Genomic DNA, 27,531 nt, shown 5'->3' with positions numbered 1-27,531 from the left:
CCAACAATGTTTTCTGCTTCAATTTGACTCATTTTACAAAGGTGCTTATTCCTGGAGTGAATATGCAGTTCTACTCAAGAGTAAGCAACTAAGCGAAATAAAGCCATGGAACGCTTATTTGCCTTCTATCTATGCATTCTGACACTCCAACAATGCTTTCTGCTTCAATTTGGGTCATTTCACAAAGGTGCTCATTTCTTGAGTGAATATGCAGTTCTACTCAAGAGTAAGCAACTAAGCGAAATAAAGCCATGGAACGCTTATTTGCCTTCTATCTATGCATTCTGACACTCCAACAATGTTTTCTGCTTCAATTTGGGTCATTTCACAAAGGTGCTTATTCCTGGAGTGAATATGCAGTTCTACTCAAGAGTAAGCAACTAAGCGAAATAAAGCCATGCAACGCTTATTTGCCTTCTATCTATGCATTCTGACACTCCAACAATGTTTTCTGCATCAATTTGGGTCATTTCACAAAGGTGCTCATTTCTTGAGTGAATATGCAGTTCTACTCAAGAGTAAGCAACTAAGCGAAATAAAGCCATGGAACGCTTATTTGCCTTCTATCTATGCATTCTGACACTCCAACAATGTTTTCTGCATCAATTTGGGTCATTTCACAAAGGTGCTCATTTCTTGATTGAATATGCAGTTCTACTCAAGAGTAAGCAACTAAGCGAAATAAAGCCATGGAACGCTTATTTGCCTTCTATCTATGCATTCTGACACTCCAACAATGTTTTCTGCTTCAATTTGGGTCATTTCACAAAGGTGCTCATTTCTTGAGTGAATATGCAGTTCTACTCAAGAGTAAGCAACTAAGCGAAATAAAGCCATGGAACGCTTATTTGCCTTCTATCTATGCATTCTGACACTCCAACAATGCTTTCTGCTTCAATTTGACTCATTTCACAAAGGTGCTTATTCCTGGAGTGAATATGCAGTTCTACTCAAGAGTAAGCAACTAAGCGAAATAAAGCCATGGAACGCTTATTTGCCTTCTATCTATGCATTCTGACACTCCAACAATGCTTTCTGCTTCAATTTGACTCATTTTACAAAGGTGCTCATTTCTTGAGTGAATATGCAGTTCTACTCAAGAGTAAGGAACTAAGCGAAATAAAGCCATGGAACGCTTATTTGCCTTCTATCTATGCATTCTGACACTCCAACAATGTTTTCTGCATCAATTTGGGTCATTTCACAAAGGTGCTCATTTCTTGAGTGAATATGCAGTTCTACTCAAGAGTAAGCAACTAAGCGAAATAACGCCATGGAACGCTTATTTGCCTTCTATCTATGCATTCTGACACTCCAACAATGTTTTCTGCTTCAATTTGGGTCATTTCACAAAGGTGCTCATTTCTTGAGTGAATATGCAGTTCTACTCAAGAGTAAGCAACTAAGCGAAATAAAGCCATGGCACGCTTATTTGCCTTCTATCTATGCATTCTGACACTCCAACAATGTTTTCTGCTTCAATTTGACTCATTTTACAAAGGTGCTTATTCCTGGAGTGAATATGCAGTTCTACTCAAGAGTAAGCAACTAAGCGAAATAAAGCCATGGAACGCTTATTTGCCTTCTATCTATGCATTCTGACACTCCAACAATGTTTTCTGCTTCAATTTGGGTCATTTCACAAAGGTGCTCATTTCTTGAGTGAATATGCAGTTCTACTCAAGAGTAAGCAACTAAGCGAAATAAAGCCATGGAACGCTTATTTGCCTTCTATCTATGCATTCTGACACTCCAACAATGTTTTCTGCTTCAATTTGACTCATTTTACAAAGGTGCTTATTCCTGGAGTGAATATGCAGTTCTACTCAAGAGTAAGGAACTAAGCGAAATAAAGCCATGGAACGCTTATTTGCCTTCTATCTATGCATTCTGACACTCCAACAATGCTTTCTGCTTCAATTTGGGTCATTTCACAAAGGTGCTCATTTCTTGAGTGAATATGCAGTTCTACTCAAGAGTAAGCAACTAAGCGAAATAAAGCCATGGAACGCTTATTTGCCTTCTATCTATGCATTCTGACACTCCAACAATGTTTTCTGCTTCAATTTGGGTCATTTCACAAAGGTGCTTATTCCTGGAGTGAATATGCAGTTCTACTCAAGAGTAAGCAACTAAGCGAAATAAAGCCATGGAACGCTTATTTGCCTTCTATCTATGCATTCTGACACTCCAACAATGTTTTCTGCATCAATTTGGGTCATTTCACAAAGGTGCTCATTTCTTGAGTGAATATGCAGTTCTACTCAAGAGTAAGCAACTAAGCGAAATAAAGCCATTGAACGCTTATTTGCCTTCTATCTATGCATTCTGACACTCCAACAATGTTTTCTGCTTCAATTTGGGTCATTTCACAAAGGTGCTCATTTCTTGAGTGAATATGCAGTTCTACTCAAGAGTAAGCAACTAAGCGAAATAAAGCCATGGCACGCTTATTTGCCTTCTATCTATGCATTCTGACACTCCAACAATGTTTTCTGCTTCAATTTGACTCATTTTACAAAGGTGCTTATTCCTGGAGTGAATATGCAGTTCTACTCAAGAGTAAGCAACTAAGCGAAATAAAGCCATGGAACGCTTATTTGCCTTCTATCTATGCATTCTGACACTCCAACAATGTTTTCTGCTTCAATTTGGGTCATTTCACAAAGGTGCTCATTTCTTGAGTGAATATGCAGTTCTACTCAAGAGTAAGCAACTAAGCGAAATAAAGCCATGGAACGCTTATTTGCCTTCTATCTATGCATTCTGACACTCCAACAATGTTTTCTGCTTCAATTTGGGTCATTTCACAAAGTCGCTCATTTCTTGAGTGAATATGCAGTTCTACTCAAGAGTAAGCAACTAAGCGAAATAAAGCCATGGAACGCTTATTTGCCTTCTATCTATGCATTCTGACACTCCAACAATGTTTTCTGCTTCAATTTGGGTCATTTCACAAAGGTGCTTATTCCTGGAGTGAATATGCAGTTCTACTCAAGAGTAAGGAACTAAGCGAAATAAAGCCATGGAACGCTTATTTGCCTTCTATCTATGCATTCTGACACTCCAACAATGTTTTCTGCATCAATTTGGGTCATTTCACAAAGGTGCTCATTTCTTGATTGAATATGCAGTTCTACTCAAGAGTAAGCAACTAAGCGAAATAAAGCCATGGAACGCTTATTTGCCTTCTATCTATGCATTCTGACACTCCAACAATGTTTTCTGCTTCAATTTGGGTCATTTCACAAAGGTGCTCATTTCTTGAGTGAATATGCAGTTCTACTCAAGAGTAAGCAACTAAGCGAAATAAAGCCATGGCACGCTTATTTGCCTTCTATCTATGCATTCTGACACTCCAACAATGTTTTCTGCTTCAATTTGACTCATTTTACAAAGGTGCTTATTCCTGGAGTGAATATGCAGTTCTACTCAAGAGTAAGCAACTAAGCGAAATAAAGCCATGGAACGCTTATTTGCCTTCTATCTATGCATTCTGACACTCCAACAATGTTTTCTGCTTCAATTTGGGTCATTTCACAAAGTCGCTCATTTCTTGAGTGAATATGCAGTTCTACTCAAGAGTAAGCAACTAAGCGAAATAAAGCCATGGAACGCTTATTTGCCTTCTATCTATGCATTCTGACACTCCAACAATGTTTTCTGCTTCAATTTGACTCATTTTACAAAGGTGCTTATTCCTGGAGTGAATATGCAGTTCTACTCAAGAGTAAGCAACTAAGCGAAATAAAGCCATGGAACGCTTATTTGCCTTCTATCTATGCATTCTGACACTCCAACAATGCTTTCTGCTTCAATTTGGGTCATTTCACAAAGGTGCTCATTTCTTGAGTGAATATGCAGTTCTACTCAAGAGTAAGCAACTAAGCGAAATAAAGCCATGGAACGCTTATTTGCCTTCTATCTATGCATTCTGACACTCCAACAATGTTTTCTGCTTCAATTTGGGTCATTTCACAAAGGTGCTTATTCCTGGAGTGAATATGCAGTTCTACTCAAGAGTAAGCAACTAAGCGAAATAAAGCCATGCAACGCTTATTTGCCTTCTATCTATGCATTCTGACACTCCAACAATGTTTTCTGCATCAATTTGGGTCATTTCACAAAGGTGCTCATTTCTTGAGTGAATATGCAGTTCTACTCAAGAGTAAGCAACTAAGCGAAATAAAGCCATGGAACGCTTATTTGCCTTCTATCTATGCATTCTGACACTCCAACAATGTTTTCTGCATCAATTTGGGTCATTTCACAAAGGTGCTCATTTCTTGATTGAATATGCAGTTCTACTCAAGAGTAAGCAACTAAGCGAAATAAAGCCATGGAACGCTTATTTGCCTTCTATCTATGCATTCTGACACTCCAACAATGTTTTCTGCTTCAATTTGGGTCATTTCACAAAGGTGCTCATTTCTTGAGTGAATATGCAGTTCTACTCAAGAGTAAGCAACTAAGCGAAATAAAGCCATGGAACGCTTATTTGCCTTCTATCTATGCATTCTGACACTCCAACAATGCTTTCTGCTTCAATTTGACTCATTTCACAAAGGTGCTTATTCCTGGAGTGAATATGCAGTTCTACTCAAGAGTAAGCAACTAAGCGAAATAAAGCCATGGAACGCTTATTTGCCTTCTATCTATGCATTCTGACACTCCAACAATGCTTTCTGCTTCAATTTGACTCATTTTACAAAGGTGCTCATTTCTTGAGTGAATATGCAGTTCTACTCAAGAGTAAGGAACTAAGCGAAATAAAGCCATGGAACGCTTATTTGCCTTCTATCTATGCATTCTGAAACTCCAACAATGTTTTCTGCATCAATTTGGGTCATTTCACAAAGGTGCTCATTTCTTGAGTGAATATGCAGTTCTACTCAAGAGTAAGCAACTAAGCGAAATAACGCCATGGAACGCTTATTTGCCTTCTATCTATGCATTCTGACACTCCAACAATGTTTTCTGCTTCAATTTGGGTCATTTCACAAAGGTGCTCATTTCTTGAGTGAATATGCAGTTCTACTCAAGAGTAAGCAACTAAGCGAAATAAAGCCATGGCACGCTTATTTGCCTTCTATCTATGCATTCTGACACTCCAACAATGTTTTCTGCTTCAATTTGACTCATTTTACAAAGGTGCTTATTCCTGGAGTGAATATGCAGTTCTACTCAAGAGTAAGCAACTAAGCGAAATAAAGCCATGGAACGCTTATTTGCCTTCTATCTATGCATTCTGACACTCCAACAATGTTTTCTGCTTCAATTTGGGTCATTTCACAAAGGTGCTCATTTCTTGAGTGAATATGCAGTTCTACTCAAGAGTAAGCAACTAAGCGAAATAAAGCCATGGAACGCTTATTTGCCTTCTATCTATGCATTCTGACACTCCAACAATGTTTTCTGCTTCAATTTGGGTCATTTCACAAAGTCGCTCATTTCTTGAGTGAATATGCAGTTCTACTCAAGAGTAAGCAACTAAGCGAAATAAAGCCATGGAACGCTTATTTGCCTTCTATCTATGCATTCTGACACTCCAACAATGTTTTCTGCTTCAATTTGGGTCATTTCACAAAGGTGCTTATTCCTGGAGTGAATATGCAGTTCTACTCAAGAGTAAGCAACTAAGCGAAATAAAGCCATGGAACGCTTATTTGCCTTCTATCTATGCATTCTGACACTCCAACAATGTTTTCTGCTTCAATTTGACTCATTTTACAAAGGTGCTTATTCCTGGAGTGAATATGCAGTTCTACTCAAGAGTAAGCAACTAAGCGAAATAAAGCCATGGAACGCTTATTTGCCTTCTATCTATGCATTCTGACACTCCAACAATGTTTTCTGCTTCAATTTGGGTCATTTCACAAAGGTGCTCATTTCTTGAGTGAATATGCAGTTCTACTCAAGAGTAAGCAACTAAGCGAAATAAAGCCATGGAACGCTTATTTGCCTTCTATCTATGCATTCTGACACTCCAACAATGTTTTCTGCTTCAATTTGGGTCATTTCACAAAGGTGCTCATTTCTTGAGTGAATATGCAGTTCTACTCAAGAGTAAGCAACTAAGCGAAATAAAGCCATGGAACGCTTATTTGCCTTCTATCTATGCATTCTGACACTCCAACAATGCTTTCTGCTTCAATTTGACTCATTTCACAAAGGTGCTTATTCCTGGAGTGAATATGCAGTTCTACTCAAGAGTAAGCAACTAAGCGAAATAAAGCCATGGAACGCTTATTTGCCTTCTATCTATGCATTCTGACACTCCAACAATGCTTTCTGCTTCAATTTGACTCATTTTACAAAGGTGCTCATTTCTTGAGTGAATATGCAGTTCTACTCAAGAGTAAGGAACTAAGCGAAATAAAGCCATGGAACGCTTATTTGCCTTCTATCTATGCATTCTGAAACTCCAACAATGTTTTCTGCATCAATTTGGGTCATTTCACAAAGGTGCTCATTTCTTGAGTGAATATGCAGTTCTACTCAAGAGTAAGCAACTAAGCGAAATAACGCCATGGAACGCTTATTTGCCTTCTATCTATGCATTCTGACACTCCAACAATGTTTTCTGCTTCAATTTGGGTCATTTCACAAAGGTGCTCATTTCTTGAGTGAATATGCAGTTCTACTCAAGAGTAAGCAACTAAGCGAAATAAAGCCATGGCACGCTTATTTGCCTTCTATCTATGCATTCTGACACTCCAACAATGTTTTCTGCTTCAATTTGACTCATTTTACAAAGGTGCTTATTCCTGGAGTGAATATGCAGTTCTACTCAAGAGTAAGCAACTAAGCGAAATAAAGCCATGGAACGCTTATTTGCCTTCTATCTATGCATTCTGACACTCCAACAATGTTTTCTGCTTCAATTTGGGTCATTTCACAAAGGTGCTCATTTCTTGAGTGAATATGCAGTTCTACTCAAGAGTAAGCAACTAAGCGAAATAAAGCCATGGAACGCTTATTTGCCTTCTATCTATGCATTCTGACACTCCAACAATGTTTTCTGCTTCAATTTGGGTCATTTCACAAAGTCGCTCATTTCTTGAGTGAATATGCAGTTCTACTCAAGAGTAAGCAACTAAGCGAAATAAAGCCATGGAACGCTTATTTGCCTTCTATCTATGCATTCTGACACTCCAACAATGTTTTCTGCTTCAATTTGGGTCATTTCACAAAGGTGCTTATTCCTGGAGTGAATATGCAGTTCTACTCAAGAGTAAGCAACTAAGCGAAATAAAGCCATGGAACGCTTATTTGCCTTCTATCTATGCATTCTGACACTCCAACAATGTTTTCTGCTTCAATTTGACTCATTTTACAAAGGTGCTTATTCCTGGAGTGAATATGCAGTTCTACTCAAGAGTAAGCAACTAAGCGAAATAAAGCCATGGAACGCTTATTTGCCTTCTATCTATGCATTCTGACACTCCAACAATGTTTTCTGCTTCAATTTGGGTCATTTCACAAAGGTGCTCATTTCTTGAGTGAATATGCAGTTCTACTCAAGAGTAAGCAACTAAGCGAAATAAAGCCATGGAACGCTTATTTGCCTTCTATCTATGCATTCTGACACTCCAACAATGTTTTCTGCTTCAATTTGGGTCATTTCACAAAGTCGCTCATTTCTTGAGTGAATATGCAGTTCTACTCAAGAGTAAGCAACTAAGCGAAATAAAGCCATGGAACGCTTATTTGCCTTCTATCTATGCATTCTGACACTCCAACAATGTTTTCTGCTTCAATTTGGGTCATTTCACAAAGGTGCTTATTCCTGGAGTGAATATGCAGTTCTACTCAAGAGTAAGGAACTAAGCGAAATAAAGCCATGGAACGCTTATTTGCCTTCTATCTATGCATTCTGACACTCCAACAATGTTTTCTGCATCAATTTGGGTCATTTCACAAAGGTGCTCATTTCTTGAGTGAATATGCTGTTCTACTCAAGAGTAAGCAACTAAGCGAAATAAAGCAATGGAACGCTTATTTTCCTTCTATCTATGCATTCTGACACTCCAAAAATGTTTTCTGCTTCAATTTGGGTCATTTCACAAAGGTGCTCATTTCTTGAGTGAATATGCAGTTCTACTCAAGAGTAAGCAACTAAGCGAAATAAAGCCATGGAACGCTTATTTGCCTTCTATCTATGCATTCTGACACTCCAACAATGTTTTCTGCTTCAATTTGACTCATTTTACAAAGGTGCTTATTCCTGGAGTGAATATGCAGTTCTACTCAAGAGTAAGCAACTAAGCGAAATAAAGCCATGGAACGCTTATTTGCCTTCTATCTATGCATTCTGACACTCCAACAATGCTTTCTGCTTCAATTTGGGTCATTTCACAAAGGTGCTCATTTCTTGAGTGGATATGCAGTTCTACTCAAGAGTAAGCAACTAAGCGAAATAAAGCCATGGAACGCTTATTTGCCTTCTATCTATGCATTCTGACACTCCAACAATGTTTTCTGCTTCAATTTGGGTCATTTCACAAAGGTGCTTATTCCTGGAGTGAATATGCAGTTCTACTCAAGAGTAAGCAACTAAGCGAAATAAAGCCATGCAACGCTTATTTGCCTTCTATCTATGCATTCTGACACTCCAACAATGTTTTCTGCTTCAATTTGGGTCATTTCACAAAGTCGCTCATTTCTTGAGTGAATATGCAGTTCTACTCAAGAGTAAGCAACTAAGCGAAATAAAGCCATGGAACGCTTATTTGCCTTCTATCTATGCATTCTGACACTCCAACAATGTTTTCTGCTTCAATTTGGGTCATTTCACAAAGGTGCTTATTCCTGGAGTGAATATGCAGTTCTACTCAAGAGTAAGGAACTAAGCGAAATAAAGCCATGGAACGCTTATTTGCCTTCTATCTATGCATTCTGACACTCCAACAATGTTTTCTGCATCAATTTGGGTCATTTCACAAAGGTGCTCATTTCTTGAGTGAATATGCTGTTCTACTCAAGAGTAAGCAACTAAGCGAAATAAAGCAATGGAACGCTTATTTTCCTTCTATCTATGCATTCTGACACTCCAAAAATGTTTTCTGCTTCAATTTGGGTCATTTCACAAAGGTGCTCATTTCTTGAGTGAATATGCAGTTCTACTCAAGAGTAAGCAACTAAGCGAAATAAAGCCATGGAACGCTTATTTGCCTTCTATCTATGCATTCTGACACTCCAACAATGTTTTCTGCTTCAATTTGACTCATTTTACAAAGGTGCTTATTCCTGGAGTGAATATGCAGTTCTACTCAAGAGTAAGCAACTAAGCGAAATAAAGCCATGGAACGCTTATTTGCCTTCTATCTATGCATTCTGACACTCCAACAATGCTTTCTGCTTCAATTTGGGTCATTTCACAAAGGTGCTCATTTCTTGAGTGAATATGCAGTTCTACTCAAGAGTAAGCAACTAAGCGAAATAAAGCCATGGAACGCTTATTTGCCTTCTATCTATGCATTCTGACACTCCAACAATGTTTTCTGCTTCAATTTGGGTCATTTCACAAAGGTGCTTATTCCTGGAGTGAATATGCAGTTCTACTCAAGAGTAAGCAACTAAGCGAAATAAAGCCATGCAACGCTTATTTGCCTTCTATCTATGCATTCTGACACTCCAACAATGTTTTCTGCATCAATTTGGGTCATTTCACAAAGGTGCTCATTTCTTGAGTGAATATGCAGTTCTACTCAAGAGTAAGCAACTAAGCGAAATAAAGCCATGGAACGCTTATTTGCCTTCTATCTATGCATTCTGACACTCCAACAATGTTTTCTGCATCAATTTGGGTCATTTCACAAAGGTGCTCATTTCTTGATTGAATATGCAGTTCTACTCAAGAGTAAGCAACTAAGCGAAATAAAGCCATGGAACGCTTATTTGCCTTCTATCTATGCATTCTGACACTCCAACAATGTTTTCTGCTTCAATTTGGGTCATTTCACAAAGGTGCTCATTTCTTGAGTGAATATGCAGTTCTACTCAAGAGTAAGCAACTAAGCGAAATAAAGCCATGGAACGCTTATTTGCCTTCTATCTATGCATTCTGACACTCCAACAATGCTTTCTGCTTCAATTTGACTCATTTCACAAAGGTGCTTATTCCTGGAGTGAATATGCAGTTCTACTCAAGAGTAAGCAACTAAGCGAAATAAAGCCATGGAACGCTTATTTGCCTTCTATCTATGCATTCTGACACTCCAACAATGCTTTCTGCTTCAATTTGACTCATTTTACAAAGGTGCTCATTTCTTGAGTGAATATGCAGTTCTACTCAAGAGTAAGGAACTAAGCGAAATAAAGCCATGGAACGCTTATTTGCCTTCTATCTATGCATTCTGACACTCCAACAATGTTTTCTGCATCAATTTGGGTCATTTCACAAAGGTGCTCATTTCTTGAGTGAATATGCAGTTCTACTCAAGAGTAAGCAACTAAGCGAAATAACGCCATGGAACGCTTATTTGCCTTCTATCTATGCATTCTGACACTCCAACAATGTTTTCTGCTTCAATTTGGGTCATTTCACAAAGGTGCTCATTTCTTGAGTGAATATGCAGTTCTACTCAAGAGTAAGCAACTAAGCGAAATAAAGCCATGGCACGCTTATTTGCCTTCTATCTATGCATTCTGACACTCCAACAATGTTTTCTGCTTCAATTTGACTCATTTTACAAAGGTGCTTATTCCTGGAGTGAATATGCAGTTCTACTCAAGAGTAAGCAACTAAGCGAAATAAAGCCATGGAACGCTTATTTGCCTTCTATCTATGCATTCTGACACTCCAACAATGTTTTCTGCTTCAATTTGGGTCATTTCACAAAGGTGCTCATTTCTTGAGTGAATATGCAGTTCTACTCAAGAGTAAGCAACTAAGCGAAATAAAGCCATGGAACGCTTATTTGCCTTCTATCTATGCATTCTGACACTCCAACAATGTTTTCTGCTTCAATTTGACTCATTTTACAAAGGTGCTTATTCCTGGAGTGAATATGCAGTTCTACTCAAGAGTAAGGAACTAAGCGAAATAAAGCCATGGAACGCTTATTTGCCTTCTATCTATGCATTCTGACACTCCAACAATGCTTTCTGCTTCAATTTGGGTCATTTCACAAAGGTGCTCATTTCTTGAGTGAATATGCAGTTCTACTCAAGAGTAAGCAACTAAGCGAAATAAAGCCATGGAACGCTTATTTGCCTTCTATCTATGCATTCTGACACTCCAACAATGTTTTCTGCTTCAATTTGGGTCATTTCACAAAGGTGCTTATTCCTGGAGTGAATATGCAGTTCTACTCAAGAGTAAGCAACTAAGCGAAATAAAGCCATGGAACGCTTATTTGCCTTCTATCTATGCATTCTGACACTCCAACAATGTTTTCTGCATCAATTTGGGTCATTTCACAAAGGTGCTCATTTCTTGAGTGAATATGCAGTTCTACTCAAGAGTAAGCAACTAAGCGAAATAAAGCCATTGAACGCTTATTTGCCTTCTATCTATGCATTCTGACACTCCAACAATGTTTTCTGCTTCAATTTGGGTCATTTCACAAAGGTGCTCATTTCTTGAGTGAATATGCAGTTCTACTCAAGAGTAAGCAACTAAGCGAAATAAAGCCATGGCACGCTTATTTGCCTTCTATCTATGCATTCTGACACTCCAACAATGTTTTCTGCTTCAATTTGACTCATTTTACAAAGGTGCTTATTCCTGGAGTGAATATGCAGTTCTACTCAAGAGTAAGCAACTAAGCGAAATAAAGCCATGGAACGCTTATTTGCCTTCTATCTATGCATTCTGACACTCCAACAATGTTTTCTGCTTCAATTTGGGTCATTTCACAAAGGTGCTCATTTCTTGAGTGAATATGCAGTTCTACTCAAGAGTAAGCAACTAAGCGAAATAAAGCCATGGAACGCTTATTTGCCTTCTATCTATGCATTCTGACACTCCAACAATGTTTTCTGCTTCAATTTGGGTCATTTCACAAAGTCGCTCATTTCTTGAGTGAATATGCAGTTCTACTCAAGAGTAAGCAACTAAGCGAAATAAAGCCATGGAACGCTTATTTGCCTTCTATCTATGCATTCTGACACTCCAACAATGTTTTCTGCTTCAATTTGGGTCATTTCACAAAGGTGCTTATTCCTGGAGTGAATATGCAGTTCTACTCAAGAGTAAGGAACTAAGCGAAATAAAGCCATGGAACGCTTATTTGCCTTCTATCTATGCATTCTGACACTCCAACAATGTTTTCTGCATCAATTTGGGTCATTTCACAAAGGTGCTCATTTCTTGATTGAATATGCAGTTCTACTCAAGAGTAAGCAACTAAGCGAAATAAAGCCATGGAACGCTTATTTGCCTTCTATCTATGCATTCTGACACTCCAACAATGTTTTCTGCTTCAATTTGGGTCATTTCACAAAGGTGCTCATTTCTTGAGTGAATATGCAGTTCTACTCAAGAGTAAGCAACTAAGCGAAATAAAGCCATGGCACGCTTATTTGCCTTCTATCTATGCATTCTGACACTCCAACAATGTTTTCTGCTTCAATTTGACTCATTTTACAAAGGTGCTTATTCCTGGAGTGAATATGCAGTTCTACTCAAGAGTAAGCAACTAAGCGAAATAAAGCCATGGAACGCTTATTTGCCTTCTATCTATGCATTCTGACACTCCAACAATGTTTTCTGCTTCAATTTGGGTCATTTCACAAAGTCGCTCATTTCTTGAGTGAATATGCAGTTCTACTCAAGAGTAAGCAACTAAGCGAAATAAAGCCATGGAACGCTTATTTGCCTTCTATCTATGCATTCTGACACTCCAACAATGTTTTCTGCTTCAATTTGACTCATTTTACAAAGGTGCTTATTCCTGGAGTGAATATGCAGTTCTACTCAAGAGTAAGCAACTAAGCGAAATAAAGCCATGGAACGCTTATTTGCCTTCTATCTATGCATTCTGACACTCCAACAATGCTTTCTGCTTCAATTTGGGTCATTTCACAAAGGTGCTCATTTCTTGAGTGAATATGCAGTTCTACTCAAGAGTAAGCAACTAAGCGAAATAAAGCCATGGAACGCTTATTTGCCTTCTATCTATGCATTCTGACACTCCAACAATGTTTTCTGCTTCAATTTGGGTCATTTCACAAAGGTGCTTATTCCTGGAGTGAATATGCAGTTCTACTCAAGAGTAAGCAACTAAGCGAAATAAAGCCATGCAACGCTTATTTGCCTTCTATCTATGCATTCTGACACTCCAACAATGTTTTCTGCATCAATTTGGGTCATTTCACAAAGGTGCTCATTTCTTGAGTGAATATGCAGTTCTACTCAAGAGTAAGCAACTAAGCGAAATAAAGCCATGGAACGCTTATTTGCCTTCTATCTATGCATTCTGACACTCCAACAATGTTTTCTGCATCAATTTGGGTCATTTCACAAAGGTGCTCATTTCTTGATTGAATATGCAGTTCTACTCAAGAGTAAGCAACTAAGCGAAATAAAGCCATGGAACGCTTATTTGCCTTCTATCTATGCATTCTGACACTCCAACAATGTTTTCTGCTTCAATTTGGGTCATTTCACAAAGGTGCTCATTTCTTGAGTGAATATGCAGTTCTACTCAAGAGTAAGCAACTAAGCGAAATAAAGCCATGGAACGCTTATTTGCCTTCTATCTATGCATTCTGACACTCCAACAATGCTTTCTGCTTCAATTTGACTCATTTCACAAAGGTGCTTATTCCTGGAGTGAATATGCAGTTCTACTCAAGAGTAAGCAACTAAGCGAAATAAAGCCATGGAACGCTTATTTGCCTTCTATCTATGCATTCTGACACTCCAACAATGCTTTCTGCTTCAATTTGACTCATTTTACAAAGGTGCTCATTTCTTGAGTGAATATGCAGTTCTACTCAAGAGTAAGGAACTAAGCGAAATAAAGCCATGGAACGCTTATTTGCCTTCTATCTATGCATTCTGAAACTCCAACAATGTTTTCTGCATCAATTTGGGTCATTTCACAAAGGTGCTCATTTCTTGAGTGAATATGCAGTTCTACTCAAGAGTAAGCAACTAAGCGAAATAACGCCATGGAACGCTTATTTGCCTTCTATCTATGCATTCTGACACTCCAACAATGTTTTCTGCTTCAATTTGGGTCATTTCACAAAGGTGCTCATTTCTTGAGTGAATATGCAGTTCTACTCAAGAGTAAGCAACTAAGCGAAATAAAGCCATGGCACGCTTATTTGCCTTCTATCTATGCATTCTGACACTCCAACAATGTTTTCTGCTTCAATTTGACTCATTTTACAAAGGTGCTTATTCCTGGAGTGAATATGCAGTTCTACTCAAGAGTAAGCAACTAAGCGAAATAAAGCCATGGAACGCTTATTTGCCTTCTATCTATGCATTCTGACACTCCAACAATGTTTTCTGCTTCAATTTGGGTCATTTCACAAAGGTGCTCATTTCTTGAGTGAATATGCAGTTCTACTCAAGAGTAAGCAACTAAGCGAAATAAAGCCATGGAACGCTTATTTGCCTTCTATCTATGCATTCTGACACTCCAACAATGTTTTCTGCTTCAATTTGGGTCATTTCACAAAGTCGCTCATTTCTTGAGTGAATATGCAGTTCTACTCAAGAGTAAGCAACTAAGCGAAATAAAGCCATGGAACGCTTATTTGCCTTCTATCTATGCATTCTGACACTCCAACAATGTTTTCTGCTTCAATTTGGGTCATTTCACAAAGGTGCTTATTCCTGGAGTGAATATGCAGTTCTACTCAAGAGTAAGCAACTAAGCGAAATAAAGCCATGGAACGCTTATTTGCCTTCTATCTATGCATTCTGACACTCCAACAATGTTTTCTGCTTCAATTTGACTCATTTTACAAAGGTGCTTATTCCTGGAGTGAATATGCAGTTCTACTCAAGAGTAAGGAACTAAGCGAAATAAAGCCATGGAACGCTTATTTGCCTTCTATCTATGCATTCTGACACTCCAACAATGCTTTCTGCTTCAATTTGGGTCATTTCACAAAGGTGCTCATTTCTTGAGTGAATATGCAGTTCTACTCAAGAGTAAGCAACTAAGCGAAATAAAGCCATGGAACGCTTATTTGCCTTCTATCTATGCATTCTGACACTCCAACAATGTTTTCTGCTTCAATTTGGGTCATTTCACAAAGGTGCTTATTCCTGGAGTGAATATGCAGTTCTACTCAAGAGTAAGCAACTAAGCGAAATAAAGCCATGGAACGCTTATTTGCCTTCTATCTATGCATTCTGACACTCCAACAATGTTTTCTGCATCAATTTGGGTCATTTCACAAAGGTGCTCATTTCTTGAGTGAATATGCAGTTCTACTCAAGAGTAAGCAACTAAGCGAAATAAAGCCATTGAACGCTTATTTGCCTTCTATCTATGCATTCTGACACTCCAACAATGTTTTCTGCTTCAATTTGGGTCATTTCACAAAGGTGCTCATTTCTTGAGTGAATATGCAGTTCTACTCAAGAGTAAGCAACTAAGCGAAATAAAGCCATGGCACGCTTATTTGCCTTCTATCTATGCATTCTGACACTCCAACAATGTTTTCTGCTTCAATTTGACTCATTTTACAAAGGTGCTTATTCCTGGAGTGAATATGCAGTTCTACTCAAGAGTAAGCAACTAAGCGAAATAAAGCCATGGAACGCTTATTTGCCTTCTATCTATGCATTCTGACACTCCAACAATGTTTTCTGCTTCAATTTGGGTCATTTCACAAAGGTGCTCATTTCTTGAGTGAATATGCAGTTCTACTCAAGAGTAAGCAACTAAGCGAAATAAAGCCATGGAACGCTTATTTGCCTTCTATCTATGCATTCTGACACTCCAACAATGTTTTCTGCTTCAATTTGGGTCATTTCACAAAGTCGCTCATTTCTTGAGTGAATATGCAGTTCTACTCAAGAGTAAGCAACTAAGCGAAATAAAGCCATGGAACGCTTATTTGCCTTCTATCTATGCATTCTGACACTCCAACAATGTTTTCTGCTTCAATTTGGGTCATTTCACAAAGGTGCTTATTCCTGGAGTGAATATGCAGTTCTACTCAAGAGTAAGGAACTAAGCGAAATAAAGCCATGGAACGCTTATTTGCCTTCTATCTATGCATTCTGACACTCCAACAATGTTTTCTGCATCAATTTGGGTCATTTCACAAAGGTGCTCATTTCTTGATTGAATATGCAGTTCTACTCAAGAGTAAGCAACTAAGCGAAATAAAGCCATGGAACGCTTATTTGCCTTCTATCTATGCATTCTGACACTCCAACAATGTTTTCTGCTTCAATTTGGGTCATTTCACAAAGGTGCTCATTTCTTGAGTGAATATGCAGTTCTACTCAAGAGTAAGCAACTAAGCGAAATAAAGCCATGGCACGCTTATTTGCCTTCTATCTATGCATTCTGACACTCCAACAATGTTTTCTGCTTCAATTTGACTCATTTTACAAAGGTGCTTATTCCTGGAGTGAATATGCAGTTCTACTCAAGAGTAAGCAACTAAGCGAAATAAAGCCATGGAACGCTTATTTGCCTTCTATCTATGCATTCTGACACTCCAACAATGTTTTCTGCTTCAATTTGGGTCATTTCACAAAGTCGCTCATTTCTTGAGTGAATATGCAGTTCTACTCAAGAGTAAGCAACTAAGCGAAATAAAGCCATGGAACGCTTATTTGCCTTCTATCTATGCATTCTGACACTCCAACAATGTTTTCTGCTTCAATTTGGGTCATTTCACAAAGGTGCTTATTCCTGGAGTGAATATGCAGTTCTACTCAAGAGTAAGGAACTAAGCGAAATAAAGCCATGGAACGCTTATTTGCCTTCTATCTATGCATTCTGACACTCCAACAATGTTTTCTGCATCAATTTGGGTCATTTCACAAAGGTGCTCATTTCTTGAGTGAATATGCTGTTCTACTCAAGAGTAAGCAACTAAGCGAAATAAAGCAATGGAACGCTTATTTTCCTTCTATCTATGCATTCTGACACTCCAAAAATGTTTTCTGCTTCAATTTGGGTCATTTCACAAAGGTGCTCATTTCTTGAGTGAATATGCAGTTCTACTCAAGAGTAAGCAACTAAGCGAAATAAAGCCATGGAACGCTTATTTGCCTTCTATCTATGCATTCTGACACTCCAACAATGCTTTCTGCTTCAATTTGACTCATTTCACAAAGGTGCTTATTCCTGGAGTGAATATGCAGTTCTACTCAAGAGTAAGCAACTAAGCGAAATAAAGCCATGGAACGCTTATTTGCCTTCTATCTATGCATTCTGACACTCCAACAATGTTTTCTGCTTCAATTTGGGTCATTTCACAAAGGTGCTCATTTCTTGAGTGAATATGCAGTTCTACTCAAGAGTAAGCAACTAAGCGAAATAAAGCCATGGAACGCTTATTTGCCTTCTATCTATGCATTCTGACACTCCAACAATGCTTTCTGCTTCAATTTGGGTCATTTCACAAAGGTGCTCATTTCTTGAGTGAATATGCAGTTCTACTCAAGAGTAAGCAACTAAGCGAAATAATGTCATGGAACGCTTATTTGCCTTCTATCTTTGCATTCTGACACTCCAAGAATGTTTTCTGCTTCAATTTGGGTCATTTTACAAAGGTGCTTATTCCTGGAGTGAATATGCAGTTCTACTCAAGAGTAAGCAACTAAGCGAAATAAAGCCATGGAACGCTTATTTGCCTTCTATCTATGCATTCTGACACTCCAACAATGTTTTCTGCTTCAATTTGGGTCATTTCACAAAGGTGCTTATTCCTGGAGTGAATATGCAGTTCTACTCAAGAGTAAGCAACTAAGCGAAATAAAGCCATGGAACGCTTATTTGCCTTCTATCTATGCATTCTGACACTCCAACAATGTTTTCTGCTTCAATTTGGGTCATTTCACAAAGGTGCTTATTCCTGGAGTGAATATGCAGTTCTACTCAAGAGTAAGCAACTAAGCGAAATAAAGCCATGGAACGCTTATTTGCCTTCTATCTATGCATTCTGACACTCCAACAATGTGTTCTGCTTCAATTTGACTCATTTTACAAAGGTGCTTATTCCTGGAGTGAATATGCAGTTCTACTCAAGAGTAAGGAACTAAGCGAAATAAAGCCATGGAACGCTTATTTGCCTTCTATCTATGCATTCTGACACTCCAACAATGCTTTCTGCTTCAATTTGGGTCATTTCACAAAGGTGCTCATTTCTTGAGTGAATATGCAGTTCTACTCAAGAGTAAGCAACTAAGCAAAATAAAGCCATGGAACGCTTATTTGCCTTCTATCTATGCATTCTGACACTCCAACAATGTTTTCTGCTTCAATTTGGGTCATTTCACAAAGGTGCTTATTCCTGGAGTGAATATGCAGTTCTACTCAAGAGTAAGCAACTAAGCGAAATAAAGCCATGGAACGCTTATTTGCCTTCTATCTATGCATTCTGACACTCCAACAATGTTTTCTGCATCAATTTGGGTCATTTCACAAAGGTGCTTATTCCTGGAGTGAATATGCAGTTCTACTCAAGAGTAAGCAACTAAGCGAAATAAAGCCATGGAACGCTTATTTGCCTTCTATCTATGCATTCTGACACTCCAACAATGTTTTCTGCATCAATTTGGGTCATTTCACAAAGGTGCTCATTTCTTGAGTGAATATGCAGTTCTACTCAAGAGTAAGCAACTAAGCGAAATAAAGCCATGGAACGCTTATTTGCCTTCTATCTATGCATTCTGACACTCCAACAATGTTTTCTGCTTCAATTTGACTCATTTTACAAAGGTGCTTATTCCTGGAGTGAATATGCAGTTCTACTCAAGAGTAAGCAACTAAGCGAAATAAAGCCATGGAACGCTTATTTGCCTTCTATCTATGCATTCTGACACTCCAACAATGTTTTCTGCATCAATTTGGGTCATTTCACAAAGGTGCTTATTCCTGGAGTGAATATGCAGTTCTACTCAAGAGTAAGCAACTAAGCGAAATAAAGCCATGGAACGCTTATTTGCCTTCTATCTATGCATTCTGACACTCCAACAATGTTTTCTGCTTCAATTTGGGTCATTTCACAAAGGTGCTCATTTCTTGAGTGAATATGCAGTTCTACTCAAGAGTAAGCAACTAAGCGAAATAAAGCCATGGAACGCTTATTTGCCTTCTATCTATGCATTCTGACACTCCAACAATGTTTTCTGCTTCAATTTGACTCATTTTACAAAGGTGCTTATTCCTGGAGTGAATATGCAGTTCTACTCAAGAGTAAGCAACTAAGCGAAATAAAGCCATGGAACGCTTATTTGCCTTCTATCTATGCATTCTGAGACTACAAGAATGTTTTCTGCTTCAATTTGGGTCATTTCACAAAGGTGCTCATTTCTTGAGTGAATATGCAGTTCTACTCAAGAGTAAGCAACTAAGCGAAATAAAGCCATGGAACGCTTATTTGCCTTCTATCTATGCATTCTGACACTCCAACAATGTTTTCTGCTTCAATTTGACTCATTTTACAAAGGTGCTTATTCCTGGAGTGAATATGCAGTTCTACTCAAGAGTAAGGAACTAAGCGAAATAAAGCCATGGAACGCTTATTTGCCTTCTATCTATGCATTCTGACACTCCAACAATGCTTTCTGCTTCAATTTGGGTCATTTCACAAAGGTGCTCATTTCTTGAGTGAATATGCAGTTCTACTCAAGAGTAAGCAACTAAGCGAAATAAAGCCATGGAACGCTTATTTGCCTTCTATCTATGCATTCTGACACTCCAACAATGTTTTCTGCTTCAATTTGACTCATTTTACAAAGGTGCTTATTCCTGGAGTGAATATGCAGTTCTACTCAAGAGTAAGCAACTAAGCGAAATAAAGCCATGGAACGCTTATTTGCCTTCTATCTATGCATTCTGAGACTACAAGAATGTTTTCTGCTTCAATTTGGGTCATTTCACAAAGGTGCTCATTTCTTGAGTGAATATGCAGTTCTACTCAAGAGTAAGCAACTAAGCGAAATAAAGCCATGGAACGCTTATTTGCCTTCTATCTATGCATTCTGACACTCCAACAATGTTTTCTGCTTCAATTTGACTCATTTTACAAAGGTGCTTATTCCTGGAGTGAATATGCAGTTCTACTCAAGAGTAAGGAACTAAGCGAAATAAAGCCATGGAACGCTTATTTGCCTTCTATCTATGCATTCTGACACTCCAACAATGCTTTCTGCTTCAATTTGGGTCATTTCACAAAGGTGCTCATTTCTTGAGTGAATATGCAGTTCTACTCAAGAGTAAGCAACTAAGCGAAATAAAGCCATGGAACGCTTATTTGCCTTCTATCTATGCATTCTGACACTCCAACAATGTTTTCTGCTTCAATTTGGGTCATTTCACAAAGTCGCTCATTTCTTGAGTGAATATGCAGTTCTACTCAAGAGTAAGCAACTAAGCGAAATAAAGCCATGGAACGCTTATTTGCCTTCTATCTATGCATTCTGACACTCCAACAATGTTTTCTGCTTCAATTTGGGTCATTTCACAAAGGTGCTTATTCCTGGAGTGAATATGCAGTTCTACTCAAGAGTAAGGAACTAAGCGAAATAAAGCCATGGAACGCTTATTTGCCTTCTATCTATGCATTCTGACACTCCAACAATGTTTTCTGCATCAATTTGGGTCATTTCACAAAGGTGCTCATTTCTTGAGTGAATATGCAGTTCTACTCAAGAGTAAGCAACTAAGCAAAATAAAGCCATGGAACGCTTATTTGCCTTCTATCTATGCATTCTGACACTCCAACAATGTTTTCTGCTTCAATTTGGGTCATTTCACAAAGGTGCTTATTCCTGGAGTGAATATGCAGTTCTACTCAAGAGTAAGCAACTAAGCGAAATAAAGCCATGGAACGCTTATTTGCCTTCTATCTATGCATTCTGACACTCCAACAATGTTTTCTGCATCAATTTGGGTCATTTCACAAAGGTGCTTATTCCTGGAGTGAATATGCAGTTCTACTCAAGAGTAAGCAACTAAGCGAAATAAAGCCATGGAACGCTTATTTGCCTTCTATCTATGCATTCTGACACTCCAACAATGTTTTCTGCATCAATTTGGGTCATTTCACAAAGGTGCTCATTTCTTGAGTGAATATGCAGTTCTACTCAAGAGTAAGCAACTAAGCGAAATAAAGCCATGGAACGCTTATTTGCCTTCTATCTGTGCATTCTGACACTCCAACAATGTTTTCTGCTTCAATTTGACTCATTTTACAAAGGTGCTTATTCCTGGAGTGAATATGCAGTTCTACTCAAGAGTAAGCAACTAAGCGAAATAAAGCCATGGAACGCTTATTTGCCTTCTATCTATGCATTCTGACACTCCAACAATGTTTTCTGCATCAATTTGGGTCATTTCACAAAGGTGCTTATTCCTGGAGTGAATATGCAGTTCTACTCAAGAGTAAGCAACTAAGCGAAATAAAGCCATGGAACGCTTATTTGCCTTCTATCTATGCATTCTGACACTCCAACAATGTTTTCTGCTTCAATTTGGGTCATTTCACAAAGGTGCTCATTTCTTGAGTGAATATGCAGTTCTACTCAAGAGTAAGCAACTAAGCGAAATAAAGCCATGGAACGCTTATTTGCCTTCTATCTATGCATTCTGACACTCCAACAATGTTTTCTGCTTCAATTTGACTCATTTTACAAAGGTGCTTATTCCTGGAGTGAATATGCAGTTCTACTCAAGAGTAAGCAACTAAGCGAAATAAAGCCATGGAACGCTTATTTGCCTTCTATCTATGCATTCTGAGACTACAAGAATGTTTTCTGCTTCAATTTGGGTCATTTCACAAAGGTGCTCATTTCTGGAGTGAATATGCAGTTCTACTCAAGAGTAAGCAACTAAGCGAAATAAAGCCATGGAACGCTTATTTGCCTTCTATCTATGCATTCTGACACTCCAACAATGTTTTCTGCTTCAATTTGACTCATTTTACAAAGGTGCTTATTCCTGGAGTGAATATGCAGTTCTACTCAAGAGTAAGGAACTAAGCGAAATAAAGCCATGGAACGCTTATTTGCCTTCTATCTATGCATTCTGACACTCCAACAATGCTTTCTGCTTCAATTTGGGTCATTTCACAAAGGTGCTCATTTCTTGAGTGAATATGCAGTTCTACTCAAGAGTAAGCAACTAAGCAAAATAAAGCCATGGAACGCTTATTTGCCTTCTATCTATGCATTCTGACACTCCAACAATGTTTTCTGCTTCAATTTGACTCATTTTACAAAGGTGCTTATTCCTGGAGTGAATATGCAGTTCTACTCAAGAGTAAGCAACTAAGCGAAATAAAGCCATGGAACGCTTATTTGCCTTCTATCTATGCATTCTGAGACTACAAGAATGTTTTCTGCTTCAATTTGGGTCATTTCACAAAGGTGCTCATTTCTTGAGTGAATATGCAGTTCTACTCAAGAGTAAGCAACTAAGCGAAATAAAGCCATGGAACGCTTATTTGCCTTCTATCTATGCATTCTGACACTCCAACAATGTTTTCTGCTTCAATTTGACTCATTTTACAAAGGTGCTTATTCCTGGAGTGAATATGCAGTTCTACTCAAGAGTAAGGAACTAAGCGAAATAAAGCCATGGAACGCTTATTTGCCTTCTATCTATGCATTCTGACACTCCAACAATGCTTTCTGCTTCAATTTGGGTCATTTCACAAAGGTGCTCATTTCTTGAGTGAATATGCAGTTCTACTCAAGAGTAAGCAACTAAGCGAAATAAAGCCATGGAACGCTTATTTGCCTTCTATCTATGCATTCTGACACTCCAACAATGTTTTCTGCTTCAATTTGGGTCATTTCACAAAGTCGCTCATTTCTTGAGTGAATATGCAGTTCTACTCAAGAGTAAGCAACTAAGCGAAATAAAGCCATGGAACGCTTATTTGCCTTCTATCTATGCATTCTGACACTCCAACAATGTTTTCTGCTTCAATTTGGGTCATTTCACAAAGGTGCTTATTCCTGGAGTGAATATGCAGTTCTACTCAAGAGTAAGGAACTAAGCGAAATAAAGCCATGGAACGCTTATTTGCCTTCTATCTATGCATTCTGACACTCCAACAATGTTTTCTGCATCAATTTGGGTCATTTCACAAAGGTGCTCATTTCTTGATTGAATATGCAGTTCTACTCAAGAGTAAGCAACTAAGCGAAATAAAGCCATGGAACGCTTATTTGCCTTCTATCTATGCATTCTGACACTCCAACAATGTTTTCTGCTTCAATTTGGGTCATTTCACAAAGGTGCTCATTTCTTGAGTGAATATGCAGTTCTACTCAAGAGTAAGCAACTAAGCGAAATAAAGCCATGGCACGCTTATTTGCCTTCTATCTATGCATTCTGACACTCCAACAATGTTTTCTGCTTCAATTTGACTCATTTTACAAAGGTGCTTATTCCTGGAGTGAATATGCAGTTCTACTCAAGAGTAAGCAACTAAGCGAAATAAAGCCATGGAACGCTTATTTGCCTTCTATCTATGCATTCTGACACTCCAACAATGTTTTCTGCTTCAATTTGGGTCATTTCACAAAGTCGCTCATTTCTTGAGTGAATATGCAGTTCTACTCAAGAGTAAGCAACTAAGCGAAATAAAGCCATGGAACGCTTATTTGCCTTCTATCTATGCATTCTGACACTCCAACAATGTTTTCTGCTTCAATTTGGGTCATTTCACAAAGGTGCTTATTCCTGGAGTGAATATGCAGTTCTACTCAAGAGTAAGGAACTAAGCGAAATAAAGCCATGGAACGCTTATTTGCCTTCTATCTATGCATTCTGACACTCCAACAATGTTTTCTGCATCAATTTGGGTCATTTCACAAAGGTGCTCATTTCTTGAGTGAATATGCTGTTCTACTGAAGAGTAAGCAACTAAGCGAAATAAAGCAATGGAACGCTTATTTTCCTTCTATCTATGCATTCTGACACTCCAAAAATGTTTTCTGCTTCAATTTGGGTCATTTCACAAAGGTGCTCATTTCTTGAGTGAATATGCAGTTCTACTCAAGAGTAAGCAACTAAGCGAAATAAAGCCATGGAACGCTTATTTGCCTTCTATCTATGCATTCTGACACTCCAACAATGCTTTCTGCTTCAATTTGACTCATTTCACAAAGGTGCTTATTCCTGGAGTGAATATGCAGTTCTACTCAAGAGTAAGCAACTAAGCGAAATAAAGCCATGGAACGCTTATTTGCCTTCTATCTATGCATTCTGACACTCCAACAATGTTTTCTGCTTCAATTTGGGTCATTTCACAAAGGTGCTCATTTCTTGAGTGAATATGCAGTTCTACTCAAGAGTAAGCAACTAAGCGAAATAAAGCCATGGAACGCTTATTTGCCTTCTATCTATGCATTCTGACACTCCAACAATGCTTTCTGCTTCAATTTGGGTCATTTCACAAAGGTGCTCATTTCTTGAGTGAATATGCAGTTCTACTCAAGAGTAAGCAACTAAGCGAAATAATGTCATGGAACGCTTATTTGCCTTCTATCTTTGCATTCTGACACTCCAAGAATGTTTTCTGCTTCAATTTGGGTCATTTTACAAAGGTGCTTATTCCTGGAGTGAATATGCAGTTCTACTCAAGAGTAAGCAACTAAGCGAAATAAAGCCATGGAACGCTTATTTGCCTTCTATCTATGCATTCTGACACTCCAACAATGTTTTCTGCTTCAATTTGGGTCATTTCACAAAGGTGCTTATTCCTGGAGTGAATATGCAGTTCTACTCAAGAGTAAGCAACTAAGCGAAATAAAGCCATGGAACGCTTATTTGCCTTCTATCTATGCATTCTGACACTCCAACAATGTTTTCTGCTTCAATTTGGGTCATTTCACAAAGGTGCTTATTCCTGGAGTGAATATGCAGTTCTACTCAAGAGTAAGCAACTAAGCGAAATAAAGCCATGGAACGCTTATTTGCCTTCTATCTATGCATTCTGACACTCCAACAATGTGTTCTGCTTCAATTTGACTCATTTTACAAAGGTGCTTATTCCTGGAGTGAATATGCAGTTCTACTCAAGAGTAAGGAACTAAGCGAAATAAAGCCATGGAACGCTTATTTGCCTTCTATCTATGCATTCTGACACTCCAACAATGCTTTCTGCTTCAATTTGGGTCATTTCACAAAGGTGCTCATTTCTTGAGTGAATATGCAGTTCTACTCAAGAGTAAGCAACTAAGCAAAATAAAGCCATGGAACGCTTATTTGCCTTCTATCTATGCATTCTGACACTCCAACAATGTTTTCTGCTTCAATTTGGGTCATTTCACAAAGGTGCTTATTCCTGGAGTGAATATGCAGTTCTACTCAAGAGTAAGCAACTAAGCGAAATAAAGCCATGGAACGCTTATTTGCCTTCTATCTATGCATTCTGACACTCCAACAATGTTTTCTGCATCAATTTGGGTCATTTCACAAAGGTGCTTATTCCTGGAGTGAATATGCAGTTCTACTCAAGAGTAAGCAACTAAGCGAAATAAAGCCATGGAACGCTTATTTGCCTTCTATCTATGCATTCTGACACTCCAACAATGTTTTCTGCATCAATTTGGGTCATTTCACAAAGGTGCTCATTTCTTGAGTGAATATGCAGTTCTACTCAAGAGTAAGCAACTAAGCGAAATAAAGCCATGGAACGCTTATTTGCCTTCTATCTATGCATTCTGACACTCCAACAATGTTTTCTGCTTCAATTTGACTCATTTTACAAAGGTGCTTATTCCTGGAGTGAATATGCAGTTCTACTCAAGAGTAAGCAACTAAGCGAAATAAAGCCATGGAACGCTTATTTGCCTTCTATCTATGCATTCTGACACTCCAACAATGTTTTCTGCATCAATTTGGGTCATTTCACAAAGGTGCTTATTCCTGGAGTGAATATGCAGTTCTACTCAAGAGTAAGCAACTAAGCGAAATAAAGCCATGGAACGCTTATTTGCCTTCTATCTATGCATTCTGACACTCCAACAATGTTTTCTGCTTCAATTTGGGTCATTTCACAAAGGTGCTCATTTCTTGAGTGAATATGCAGTTCTACTCAAGAGTAAGCAACTAAGCGAAATAAAGCCATGGAACGCTTATTTGCCTTCTATCTATGCATTCTGACACTCCAACAATGTTTTCTGCTTCAATTTGACTCATTTTACAAAGGTGCTTATTCCTGGAGTGAATATGCAGTTCTACTCAAGAGTAAGGAACTAAGCGAAATAAAGCCATGGAACGCTTATTTGCCTTCTATCTATGCATTCTGACACTCCAACAATGCTTTCTGCTTCAATTTGGGTCATTTCACAAAGGTGCTCATTTCTTGAGTGAATATGCAGTTCTACTCAAGAGTAAGCAACTAAGCGAAATAAAGCCATGGAACGCTTATTTGCCTTCTATCTATGCATTCTGACACTCCAACAATGTTTTCTGCTTCAATTTGACTCATTTTACAAAGGTGCTTATTCCTGGAGTGAATATGCAGTTCTACTCAAGAGTAAGGAACTAAGCGAAATAAAGCCATGGAACGCTTATTTTCCTTCTATCTATGCATTCTGACACTCCAACAATGCTTTCTGCTTCAATTTGGGTCATTTCACAAAGGTGCGCATTTCTTGAGTGAATATGCAGTTCTACTCAAGAGTAAGCAACTAAGCGAAATAAAGCCATGGAACACTTATTTGCCTTCTATCTATGCATTCTGACACTCCAACAATGTTTTCTGCTTCAATTTGGGTCATTTCACAAAGGTGCTTATTCCTGGAGTGAATATGCAGTTCTACTCAAGAGTAAGCAACGAAGCGAAATAAAGCCATGGAACGCTTATTTGCCTTCTATCTATGCATTCTGACACTCCAACAATGTTTTCTGCATCAATTTGGGTCATTTCACAAAGGTGCTCATTTCTTGAGTGAATATGCAGTTCTACTCAAGAGTAAGCAACTAAGCGAAATAAAGCCATGGAACGCTTATTTGCCTTCTATCTATGCATTCTGACACTCCAACAATGTTTTCTGCTTCAATTTGGGTCATTTCACAAACGTGCTTATTCCTGGAGTGAATATGCAGTTCTACTCAAGAGTAAGCAACTAAGCGAAATAAAGCCATGGAACGCTTATTTGCCTTCTATCTATGCATTCTGAGACTCCAAGAATGTTTACTGCTTCAATTTGGGTCATTTCACAAAGGTGCTCATTTCTTGAGTGAATATGCAGTTCTACTCAAGAGTAAGCAACTAAGCGAAATAAAGCCATGGAACGCTTATTTGCCTTCTATCTATGCATTCTGACACTCCAACAATGTTTTCTGCTTCAATTTGACTCATTTTACAAAGGTGCTTATTCCTGGAGTGAATATGCAGTTCTACTCAAGAGTA

The sequence above is a fragment of the Zootoca vivipara genome, chromosome 4 (assembly GCF_963506605.1).
Source record: "Zootoca vivipara chromosome 4, rZooViv1.1, whole genome shotgun sequence".
NCBI classification, from domain to species: domain Eukaryota; kingdom Metazoa; phylum Chordata; class Lepidosauria; order Squamata; family Lacertidae; genus Zootoca; species Zootoca vivipara.
Note: the sequence above shows the minus strand (reverse complement) of the source record.